This window comes from Protopterus annectens, chromosome 17.part0, assembly GCF_019279795.1.
Source record: "Protopterus annectens isolate FY-2018-M chromosome 17.part0, PAN1.0, whole genome shotgun sequence".
In the NCBI taxonomy this organism is placed as follows: Eukaryota; Metazoa; Chordata; order Ceratodontiformes; family Protopteridae; genus Protopterus; species Protopterus annectens.
This window is the reverse complement of record NC_056751.1, coordinates 796,375,116-796,388,180: the sequence shown is the minus strand read 5'-3', so window position 1 is coordinate 796,388,180 and position 13,065 is coordinate 796,375,116.

Genomic DNA, 13,065 nt, shown 5'->3' with positions numbered 1-13,065 from the left:
ACTAGCATCAGCAGGTACACAGCCAAATAAATAATAATGGATGTATGTGAGGCCTGGGATAGCAGGTATAACTGTCAACTGTAGAGACTGTTGCAGAATGTCTGGAGTTTTGCCCCCTAGTGTTGGCCCAGTTTTCACAAAAACTTATGTGTCTGGTAAAGTAGTGGCAAGTTATTAAGCTAATGCAAATCCTGTTATTATATCAACATTCTACATTTGTAAGGGCAATATGTAACGATTATGCCTAGTTTTGGGCCTGTATCCCACTTTTATGTATGGCTTTGTCCGCAGTTCTTGCTCTAACAGGTTGAGAGGTATGATAGCAGGTAACCATCCCCTTTCTTCAGCAACATCTTTAAACACACCTGGTAAGGCAGCAATAGCAAAGTGCATATGTATACAACTGGGACCCTGCTGCACAACAACTGCCTTTGAAAGCCATGTGCATACTGATGGATGCAGACATGTGTCAGAGACTGTATGCATGCACATATATCTTGCAAATACATCTGCTGTAGCAGTGACTCAGTAGCTCAGTCAGTTAAATGCATTGGATACAGAGCATTGTGTCACCCACAGTCCTGGGTTCAAATCCAGTGTGTTGCACTTCACTTACATTCTTGTGAACACAGCAAATAATGACTGAGTCATGCAGTTTTAACTCAAACAGGGCAGCTGCTACTGAATTAACCACTACCCATGTTTGCAAGTCAAAGGCCTGTAGGTAGGGACATACTACACATCTTCGTACAACCTAACTACATGCCACCTACTACTCTATGATTGGCACTGTTACACAACAGATGACCTTAAGCACATGCCTCGAGTGGATTGTAAGGGGTACTCTCATCCTACCACTGCTGTAACAACAGAGCTGACACTGCCATCTCAGTTACACATACAGTTACATGTCCTCCAAAGTGTTCACACTCGCCCCTATATGTCCTGCAACATATGCAGCCATATGTTAAGCTAACTGCTACAGACCTACCACATCTCACAATCCCTAGAACAAGTGAACCAGACAAACCCATACATGGGGGGCAAGGTTCAGTGACAGGGACATGTTTCAAAGTTTGCCCCTACAAACATAGTGAGCTGATAGAATAGCAGCTACTGCATCAGAATGCCTATTCTGATGGGTATAATGTCTGACACTCACATGTCTCATCCACCTTACTGACCTCAACCCACAATGTTTAACACTGAACTGACAGATACTCACAATGTCATGGGACAATGGCCAAACATAGCATGCAAATCTGTGGACATACCTCAGAAATCTCAACAGTGGACAGTATTTGTACCTACCCTCTGTGATTTTGTAGTCTCCACACCTCACTAATGTCCATCTCAAAGACTAAGAAAGGGGCCAAGGCCTACATAAAGGCCTTAAATATTGCACTGTGTTGCCATGTCATTGGCTAATGAAAGTGCAACCCTGCTGTTTTGGATGCAATTAGCAAGTCTGAGCCATAGATTGGTGCATGTTAATGAGCATTACCTACCAAAGGCAGGCAACTGCCTGTGGGAAACACATCTGTATGTTGCTTTACCAAGACAAAGTATGATTTAGCAAGCTTTTTCTTGAGAAGTTGTTCACAAAAAGATTACAGCACTCTACCAGGAATATCATACATGTCCCCATATAATGGGATGCAGATGGGAGGATGGAGGTATGGGGAATAGGGATTACAACAGTAGGCCTGTAGTACATCTATGGGAGTGATATGTTGGTGATACTCTGCTGTTCAACAGGCATGCCTCTCAACTGTGCCAGCTTTGAATCAAATCACAGCTGTGGCCCTCTCACTCCTCCTACAATGATCAGCTCCTGTACAAAAGCTAGAGGATTATGAGTTAGATATAGTGACAATACATAAGTGTGGACACAGCTGCAATATCACATGCTGTACTGTTATTCAGCTCCTCTCTATTTGTGAATGTCACGCAGGGATAGTTCAGACATTGTAAAGGTGTCCCTGACTGTCCCTGATGTACTTTGGCTAGGTCACTCTTGTCGACATTCGTATCCCATTCAAAAGATTCAAAGAAACGTTATCATCATTTCGGAAACACAAGTGCTACCTAAATGAAATTTTGAGTGTCAGCTCTTTTACAGGAGAAAACAAACACAAAAAAACAGATATGATAGGTATTAAAGAATAAACAACTACAGTACAAAAGTAAATATCTAGGTAGCTGATGCACATGCTTGTACACTATTTATATACACTGGATAACACTGACTACTAGACGATTAACACATGAAAAGAAAAGTACACTAAACACAGAGGTGAGACTGGATGATATTGCACATAAGGAAGTGATTGGAATTTCACTTGAATGAGAATATATTAATTGTAGTATGCAATAAATAAATAGAATTACTGTATGAAAAAACAAGAAAAAGAATGAGAGTGTAATAATCTGTTATAGTTTTGATACATCCAGTTTTATGTCTGCATTAATGAGTCTTATTGCAGTCGGATAAAAACTGTTCATGAATCTGGACGTCCTGCAGTGGATACTCCATAACCTTGTATCAGAAGCAAGTTTAGTGAACCAACCAAACACTTGATGCAGTGTCCCTCAGTATTTTGTGGGACATCTTTTTACATCTCAATTCAAAGAGCTAGGTAGGAAGGAAGACTAGTGCCCACGATCTTTTCTGCTGTTCTTATTATTCTTTGCAGCTTCTTCCTTTCAGACATTGTGCTGTTACTGAACCATACAGTGTAGTTGCTGGTGATAATGCTCTCGATGGCTCCTCTGTAGAAGGTAATTAGAGCATTCATAGAGAGCTTTGCTTTTCTCAGCCTTCTTAGGAAGTGTAGTCACTGGTGGGCTTTTTTTAATTAGCTGGCCTGTGTTTGTACTCCAAGAAAGATCCTCTGCTGTATGTACCCCCAGGAACTTTGTAGTTTGGACTGTCCCCACTTCTTCACACATTGATCTTGAGGGGCAGGTGCATGGCAGAGCTATTTCTGAAGTCAATAATAATTTATTTTGATTTATTGAAGTTCATGTCCAAATTGTTGTTATTGCACCATTCAATCAGGGAGCTGGCCTCATTCCTGTACCCACTCTCGTCATCACCACTTATCAGTCCTACCACTGTGATGTCATCTGCAAATTTGATGACGTGGTTGTTGCTAGTTTTCACAGAGCAGTCATGAGTAAGGATTGTGAAGAGTAGAGATCTCTACACACAGCCCTGGGGTACTCCAATGCTGATTGTAATACTCCCTGAAGTGTTGTTACCAGCACAGGTCCTTTGTTGTCTTCCAGTCAGGAAGTCAAGGATCCATTTGCATAGCCTTTTATTTATGTCAAAGTTGATTAGCTTTTTTATAAGTTGCATTGGAATCACCATATTGAATGCCAAGCTGAAATATATGAACAACAGCCTGGCATAGTTGTTCTTCTCTTCAAGATGCTCCAGTGTGAGGTGAAGTACCACTGAAATAGCATCAGCAGTTGATCTGTTTTAGGCAAACTGCAGTGGGCCAAATGGCCAACATACCTAGCAACCCTCTACAGCAGAAATTCAGGTCATAGCTATTATTACTGGGGTGGACACAGACTCAATCTCAGTGACAGAATGTACATATTGGCCATACAAAGTAAGACTATGAATAGACCAATAGATATTATTATACATTAAGTGTTTTGTTCTCTGAGGAGTCTGCCATGTGACAGCCAGATTCTCTATAGTCTGACGGCAGCCAGCAATTACTGGCCAACTGTTTGCCAGACATCTACATGTGTGTGCCAAAAGGTCCACATATATCAGGCACACATACACTTTCTGCAAATATTTGTGTACTGGAGAGGTATGACACCTACAGGGATGATGTACTACAGCAGGTCTGCATTGCTGAATGTCAGTGTGGCACACTGGTGTTGCTGGACTGTCCCCATATACTTGTAACAATACACACCTATTTGTCTGACAGTGGCTGTATGACATAAAAGTGGGACTTTGCCCATAGGGGACACATCACAGTAGTCAGCACTGATGGGTGTGAAGACATATATAGCAGACTCTGTTCTGGCACACAGGGACATAACCAGTATTGCTACTATGTTGGTGATAGCCACACACATAGTGTGTTGATAGGCTGCGGGGTATGACGTAGGAGATAGCAGTGGAAAGTGCAGGCCATTTTGGTTATGTAGGGTCTGTACATAGTGGATGTCCACATTTCTTGTCCTGTGATGTGTTCCCCTCTTGTATTTTTTCAGGAAAGATGTATTGAAGGAGGCACCTGACATTTTCAGCCACTGAGAATAATGTTATCCTGGATGGCCTCAGTCTACATCATGCCATTCTGCTGTCCAGGAGTCACCTGCATCGTAAACAACATGCAGCAATGTGGGCTGACCTCATCACAGCAGTCAACCAAATAGGGCTACAGGACGGGGTCTATGAGCAGGTCCAACACCAAGCAACAGATATGGTCAATGCTGCACAGCAAAAGGCTGCTGCTGTGACCAGAGACCATGCTTCCACCAGTGGAGGGCCTGCAGCAGAACAACCACTGTTGGTCACAGAGGACTTCCTGGAAAACCTGAGATCAACCACCAGCTCCCTGAAGAAATGTATCTCTTTCTTTTCTGAAGAAATTTTGCCTCTGAAGAAATGTCCCTGAAGAAAATGTTCAAAAGTAGACCAGACAAACTCTGTACTACTGTATCTGTTATACTTTATTTGTCTCAGAACAAATTCTTCCCAAACAGTTAATTCTGTCAGAGCTATTTCAATTCTATTATAACACAGCTAGACAGATGAATAGACTAAGGCACACTTAGCCTAAAATGTCACCCCTGAATGAAACATGCTGTCCAGTTTATATACTCTTTTCAACCAATGTTATTGTCCTTGTGACTTGTTCTTCTGGTTTCTGTCTATGTCATGAAAAAGTCAATGGTTAGTTCATGCCCTTTTTTGGTCCTCACTGCATCTGAAGACTTCACAAAAGTCTCTCCATGTCATCTTTGTGTCACTTGATCTGTCTGCATTTTATTTATTTATTTATTTCTGCATCTGAAAGCCAAGAAAGTCAACTTCCTTTTTTTCTATAACAGGATACATTTACAGTATTGCCCACAGCTATATGTTATTAATATCTAAGCTGAACATAACTGTTCTTGCAAAGCAAGCATATTATTTTGAAAACTGCTGTTCAGCCTTGCACATTTCCTTTCACTGTACACACAGTATATTGGGGAAAAGCATTTTAATTTACACAATATCTATTACTCCCAAACATCCATTTCCACATACACCCTGGAGTTGGGTGCAACAGCATCTACATCAGAGGAGAGCCCATGTAAGTTTCCTGTGTTCATCACTGTAATACTGTATCAGTCGTTGTGTCAGCCTCTGCATACCAGTACGTGGGTGTCAGGTCTATCTGCATGGGGGGGTTGGTTTTAACTCAGAGTTGTGCACAGATACTCAGACTGTCAGCAATGTAGGTAGTATCACATTAGCTACTGTACATGTTGATATATGCACATATTACACTGTAACAATGCCACAGTTGTTATTGCTGACAATACCTCTGCCTCACACTTCCATAAGTCCATCAGCTGTGGCTGGAGTGCAAGGTCCTGTACCTGGTAAGTGTGATAGAGTAGTTGTAAGGATCATATATACCATACAACTTATTAAGGTTGCCATGTAGCCCTAGGTACAACTGTTATGCTTAGCCAGAATTCAATAGCTGTATGTTCAGTTTCGGAGGGGTTAATGGAAGTGCATTGAATGGGTAATCACAGCTGTGTATTTGCAGGAGTGGTAACACATTTGCACTCATTTTTGAGAAGGACTATGCAGCCTGCTATATAAGAGGCAATCATGAGCAGATATTCAAAAAACCACCAAAAACAAAGTAGAGCTGATGATATCCTTTACTGCAAAGATCTGGTACCTCGGCTGTTTGCCTTCAATGGACAATTAATACAAAGTTTAACCATCTTAAATACATTTCAAAAAACCCATGACTCATCTAATCGCATTCAGTTAGCAGTAATTGACAGTAATTAATAACATAATTTTACTTTCAGCCTAAACAATGCTCACATTATTATTCAGCATTAACACTTCTATTTAAATTATTTTTCAATTTTATATTTCTTTACAAGCTCTTAACATTACATTTCATACCATTCTATCATAAAATTTAATACAAACAGTATGTTGACACGAGGAAAAACTATGAAACCAAAACTAATACAAACTTCATCATTACATAATGTGCAAAACATGCAAAATGCCAATGTGCAAAATCTCAGTATACCAGGTTAATTTCCAAATTATGGCAGTTGTGCAGCAGGGAAAGGCCAGGCGGAATCGACAGAGAGTCAGGAAAGATCGTTAATAATGGATGGAACTTTTTATCTTGACAAAACTGTAGGTTATTCAGCCTTGGACAATAATTCTTTGGACTTGACTTTGTTTCAGTGTGGTAATGTATCACTTAGTGATGTAAATATCAGTATAGACACATTAAAAGTTAATTTATGTAATTTCCTTTAAATAAGACAATTCTTGAATTGCTTTCCAAAGGGACAAAGTTTGTGCCAGTTAAGATTCCTACACTTGCAGATTTGCTGTTAGACGTCAAAAAATTCTGTAGGAAGTTACATTTAATTGTGTATTTTCATAAAAAAGCGTTGAATGATGAAATTGATGTTAATATGAATATAAATGTGGATGTAGAGTCTTTGGACGAATATGACAGTTTGCTAAATGTTTCTATTTATGAGTATCCTGTTGAAGTTGAAAATGTGCAAGAAAATATGGTGGGGTGTTTGAAGTTTTTGATACTGGCTATGGTAGACTGGCGTTTCCTGTTCTGCCTGCACCTAGTAAATTTGTGCCTCCCAAGTTGTCTTCTGCAGTCACGTTATTTGAGTAGATTTTGTGTAGGAAAGTTGAACACGAATATTTTAAATTTGTTAAAAAGGGGAAAAAATATAACATTTCTAAGAGTGAGTGGGAAGCATTGAACTCATCAAGAGGCCAGCTTTCTGACTTAGTGTTCAAACAAGCGGACAAAGGAGGGAATTGGGTCATCATGTCGAGGTCACAATATAATAAAATGGTTTTTGATTTGTTGCTGAAGCAGGAGGATTATTTGAAGCTGGATTTGAATCCTATACAGGAGTATAATGAACAATTGTTAGAGCTTTTAGAGCGTGGTGAAAGATTGTTTTTTTTAGCAGGGAGAATGTAAAGAAATTGTATATTAAGAAACTTGTTAACCCTTTCTTTTATGCTCTGCTTAAGATACATAAAAGCCTTATAGATCCCCCAGGAAGACCTATAATTTCGGGGATAGGGTCTTACTTACAAAATGTAGGCTTGTTTATTGATTCATTTCTGAAAAAAGTCTTGGCTAAAGTTCCTGCACATGTGAAAAATACAACAGATCTTTGAGAGGAAGTCAAAAATAGTCCTTGGTGTGAAGACTATTATTGGGTGGTGGTAGACATTAATTCGTTGTATACTAACATTCAGTTGAGATGGGGTTTGGAAGCAATCTGAGAGATCATGGGTGATGGTCTTAAAACAGCTTATCTGGCAAGACTATTGGAATTTTGTCTAAGGCATAATTCTTTTGCTTTTGAAAAAGATTTCTTTCTACAGTGCAAGGGGACGTCGATGGGAGCACCTTATGCTCCTACTTATGCCATACTTTACATGTTTGTTTTGAGAAAAAGTTCATTTACGGGAATAACTTTTTTCAACAGCATGTTGTACTTTTTAAAAGATACATAGGTGATTTGATTTTCTTGTGCAGGGGTGATCCTAGGGAGTTTGATGAAATTTTTCTTACTTAAATACCACTGAGCATGGTCTGAACTTTTCCATGGTAAAAGGTGACTCTAAAGTGGTATTTTTGGATGATGAGTTTTATGTTGACTCTAAGAATAATAAGAAATTTCAGTTCAGAACCCATAAGGAGGAAGCCGCTGTAAACATTTTTTTGCATGCAGTGAGTATGCATCCCCCTCATTTACTTGACTCTATATCTCTAGGCGAATTCAAATGCATAGCCCGGAACACCTCTGATGAGTCATTTAGAATGGAATTTTTATTGAATGCAAAACAGAGGTTAAGTTCAAGAGGTTATGATGAGAAGATATTAAGTAAAGCTTTAATGGAGGTCTGTAGTAATAGACGTGATCCTAGGGGTAGTAAGAGTAAATATGCCAATGTAAGATCAGTTAATCAGGAGGAAAGGGAAATGTTTTTTGTTTCCAAATATTCTGGGATTTCTAAAATCATGAGGAGAATGATTTTGGAATTTTGGCACTTAATAAGTGGGGATGCACATGTGGGAAAGTTATTTCCTTGACATGTTAGATTCTCATATGGGCGTTATGCAAATTTGAAGGAGCTTTTGAATATGACCAGGGTCAAAATCAACAGGACACATTTGGTATGTTTCCTTGTGGTCACTGTAAAGTTTGTGGCCATGTTAAGAATATTATGTGAGGTCGTATTAATGGTAGAAAATTTGTTTACAAGAGGAAGTTTAGTTGTCACTCGTGCTGTAGTTTATGTTATTGATTGTAGCTGTGCTGAAACTAAATGGTATGTGGGGCAGACGAAAAGGGCTGTAAAAATCAGGATTATGGAACATCTTAGGGATGTTCGTAATGGTAATTTAAAAAGTCCTGTTGCTGAACATTTTTTGAATGTGCACAATAGTAATATTTCAGGTTTATTTTACTCTGTCCTGGCCTAGCCTTTAGTTCAGAGGGGGGTGATGGAGTTAGTACGTTGTTAGAGTTAGAGGACAAGTTCATTTTAAATTATAGGACACTTTCACCAAGGGGTCTTAATTTGGAAGTGAACCTGGTACACTGAGATTTTGCACATTGGCATTTTGCATGTTTTGCACATTATGTAATGATGAAGTTTGTACTAGCTTTGGCTTCATAGTTTTTCCTTGTGTCAACATATCTTTTGTATTAAATTTTTTGATAGAATGGTATGAAATGTAATGTTACGAGCTTGTAAAGAAATATGAAATTGAAAAATAATTTAAATAGAAATGTTAATGTTGAATAATAATGTTAGTATTATTTAGGCTGAAATAGTAAAATGATGGTATTAATTACTGTCAATTATTGCTAATTGAATGCGATTAGATGAGTCATGGGTTTTTTTAAATGTATTTAAGATGGTTACACTTTGTATTAATTGTCCATTGAAGGCAAACAGCCGAGGTACCAGATCTTTGTAGTAAAGTATATCATCAGCTCTACTTTGTTTTTGGTGGTTTTTTGAATATTTGACAGGTACATACCTGAGGCAGTAATACTATAACTGGCATAGTATGTACAAGAAGTGTGCACTGTGGTTTAGGTGTAGGTCTATCAGATACACTGACATATTGCTTGTCTCACAGGTGTATAATACTGGCAACAATAAGTGGACGTAGCTGCAGTGCATGTTATAAAGGGCCTATCCTGTATGTGTATGGAGGAGTCTATGTTAAAACAATGAACGGAATAAATATCGAACACTCGAATGAGCGAATATGCATATGATCGAAATCGCTATTGTGGGGGGCTGTGACTCCATACCCCCACTTAAAAATATATTCCAACTCCGAGATTGCACTACAGTGAGGAAAGAGCAAATTTTCTGATCTTCAGTGTACCGCGATCTCACAATATCGATGTCGATCATTTGCATTTTCGCTCATCTGAGCATTTGATATTCATTCCATTAGTTATTTTAACATAGACCCGTATGTTGTAGTCTGTGTGTTGTGCATGGCGTCAGAAATAAGATGTGCAAAGTTGTGGCTCCTTACCTGTATGTGTGTGTGGATTACCATACATAATTGTGCAGGCAGTAATGTACTTATTTTGTCTCCCTCCTCACAGGTGAATGTGGGGGTTGGAGTATGTCCCCCTCACAACCTGATGTCAGTGTCCCATCGGACTCCGATGATGGTGGTGACCACAGTGAGGCACAGGTGGGGTTATCTGGGGCTGAATCCATCCCATGGGTTGATATTCCACTTCCCCTACATTGTCCCTGCATGCAGTCACTATGCCCAAACATACCCAGTCCCCTGAGGCCACGGATATTGGACAGTAAGAGTGTAGCAACATCGAACAGGACAGTGCGGCAACTATGGCATCAGTGAGTATAGACACTGGCCATAGCCAGAGAACTGGCAAGGGCCCATACAGGCAGATTGACAGGGGTGCTCAAAGGAGGACTGATGCCCATCCCACACCTGTCAGAGGTGTCACATTACAGGTCACTCGATGCATGTTGTGGTCTATCATGGAGGCACAGGCATGTTGCAAATGCAACACCAGATGGATGCTCAGGATTATGGATGCAGCACAGTCTGACATCCATGACTGCCTCCACCACATTGGTGACACCATGGATCGATTTACTAATGTAGTGGACAAACAGTGGGCTGAGACATTGTCAGTCTTTGACCGCACATTGTCTGTGCTGGAACATCTTGTTGGAGTAGGGCATTGGACATGTGTACATAGGTCAGCAACACCATCTGCTGAGAGTCTACATGGCCATGCATGCTCACGTTCCCATAGTGACAGTACCTTCAGCACTACAGAAGGGAGTGTGCTGTCCACACCATGACATGGCAGGCCATGGGCATGTGATCCTAGGCAGTCATGTGGAAAACATGGGTCCAGCAGACACCAATATCTGTCAGCTACTAGCACCACATCTGACCCTGGGCATGGTGGTGCCAGTTCCACTCCTGGTGTAGCCAGTTCCCATGTTCATGGCTGGAGACAGTGAACTGTCCACTCTGCCATGTACAGTTCACAACTGTCCAACTTACACATGCATAGGGCTAGCACTAGGCTTGACTGTGTACATGCACACACTCAAACATCACTGTCACATGCATGTCACCAACAGAAACACACAGCAGGTCTCCATTGCCCTGCTAAGCAGCACCCCTTCCTGACTCACACACACATGCTGTCAACTGTTTGGGACAGCCAGCACTTTGAGCTCCCCCACACTACACCCTGTGCTTGTGATGATACCTGTGCCACCTCCCTTCCATCCATGCATAAAAGCAGGGACATGCAAATATCTGTCTGATGCACTGGGTGAATATATTAATGTACATGTAGTTTTGTAGTGTGGTAATGTTATGCTATGCCAGATATTGTGGGCCATGATAGGTGCTGTATGCTGCTATATGTCATGTGTACACATCAACATTTGTGTACCTTTGTTGCATGATGTTATAGTGGCAGTAGTATTGTAGAATGATAGGTGTCCCACAGAACTGTGTATATGTCTGTTCCAGGCGTCTGAGTGGCTATGCTATGGAGACATAGTGGCAATACAGCAGCACAGGATGACATGGCAGCACAGCAGAAATATGACATCAGCAAGGTACTGCTGTATACGTGCTTGGTTACCTAAGTGCATATGTGTAGAACGGTGTGTTGTGATAATGGGGGCAGTCTGCATAATCATGCATGCATACCCTGTGACAAGGCCTGCTACCCCTGATACGTGTCACCTGGGTGTTCTGTACATACAGATGTAGGTGGTAATGGATAGCATTTATGCCTAGGTAGATGTGGGCTGTTAAGGGCCAGTAGCTAGTCACAGGGCAGTAAAATGCATGTCAATTGCACACCCATATGGCCATATGTGTATTGCTGCATGAGAATATTTTGGACACTCGCACACTGAGTTGCGTTTATTGAAATTAGAACCCCTACCTATCTATTAGTATACACTATAGCACTAAGTATTTGTCGCATGCACCATGGAGCTTATCTATTAATAGAATGTCAGCCAGTGTTGTTAAGGTGGATGACATCAGCAGGCCTTGTAAAGGATGCCAATGGGGAGGCTGTCAGGTAGTCACAGGGCCTTAAAATGTATAACCATTACACAGAGATGGGCGATACAGGCATGTATACACTGCTGCATGTGGATATATTTACACACACACAATGTGGTTGATTTGGGATTAGAATCCCTACATACCTACTATTACACACTATAGCTCATAGTATTTATTGCATGAGCTGTACATGTGGCTTCAGCCACAATACTTGTGGACTACACAAAGTGGCCCTGAATTACACAGCATGTGCGGCCTGAAATGTGAACCTGCTTTATGCTGTTATTGTATTTATTGTCCTAGCAGTGGCATACCTGTTAATATTCCTGCTATGTGGATACAGTTACAAGTATTGCCATGTGTCGCCATTTGCAGTTTGACAGGTGGACAATTGGTCAGTGACAATATGGCCTGTCCAAGTCCTGCATTGCAGCCGTTGCACATTATAATACCTGCTCACCATTGTCTGCCTACAGAGTAACATTCCACAGACAAAGGGTTCTGTGGTTGGGTGGATTATGTCATTATGTAGCCTTGGTCTGTTATCATCAGACAACTGTTGAGTGAATAAGTGCAGATAACCCTAGCAGTCTGCATGTAAGTGTGGACATTTGTACATCCCACACACACACACACACACACACACACACACACACACATATATATGTATAGTTGCACTTCAGAATCTCAAACTACTGAAATATTGAACTTCAGTAGCTCGAGACCGAAGTGTCAAAACTGCACTTGTGCAAATGTGCAGAATGCTGAATGTGGAAATGCGAAATCTGTGGTTTTGGAGGCATGTAAGTGGCGTAGGATTTCCTGTGTTCATGATGTGCGGTCTGGTATGTGTATGTAGCTGGAGAGTCAGGTAAGTGATGCTTTACTAGGGGTTTTGGGTAGGGATTTTAGTGTGTGTAAGTGTGTTTGGAGTTTTGAGGCGTGGGTTACGGTAGGTAGGTATGATTGTGAGTGTGTAAGTGTTGAGAGTGGTGGTATTTGTACGTATGTGATGTGTGTTTGTGCAAGGGGAGTGTAGAATGTGTAGTGGTGGTTTTTGTGTGTTTGTGTTTTTAGTGTGACCTCAGAGTTAGTAAATATAAGTAGTGAGGGTGTGGGGGGCAACAGCCCCTAACATGGGGGGAGCAAGGGGGCTTGCCCCCCTGCTTAT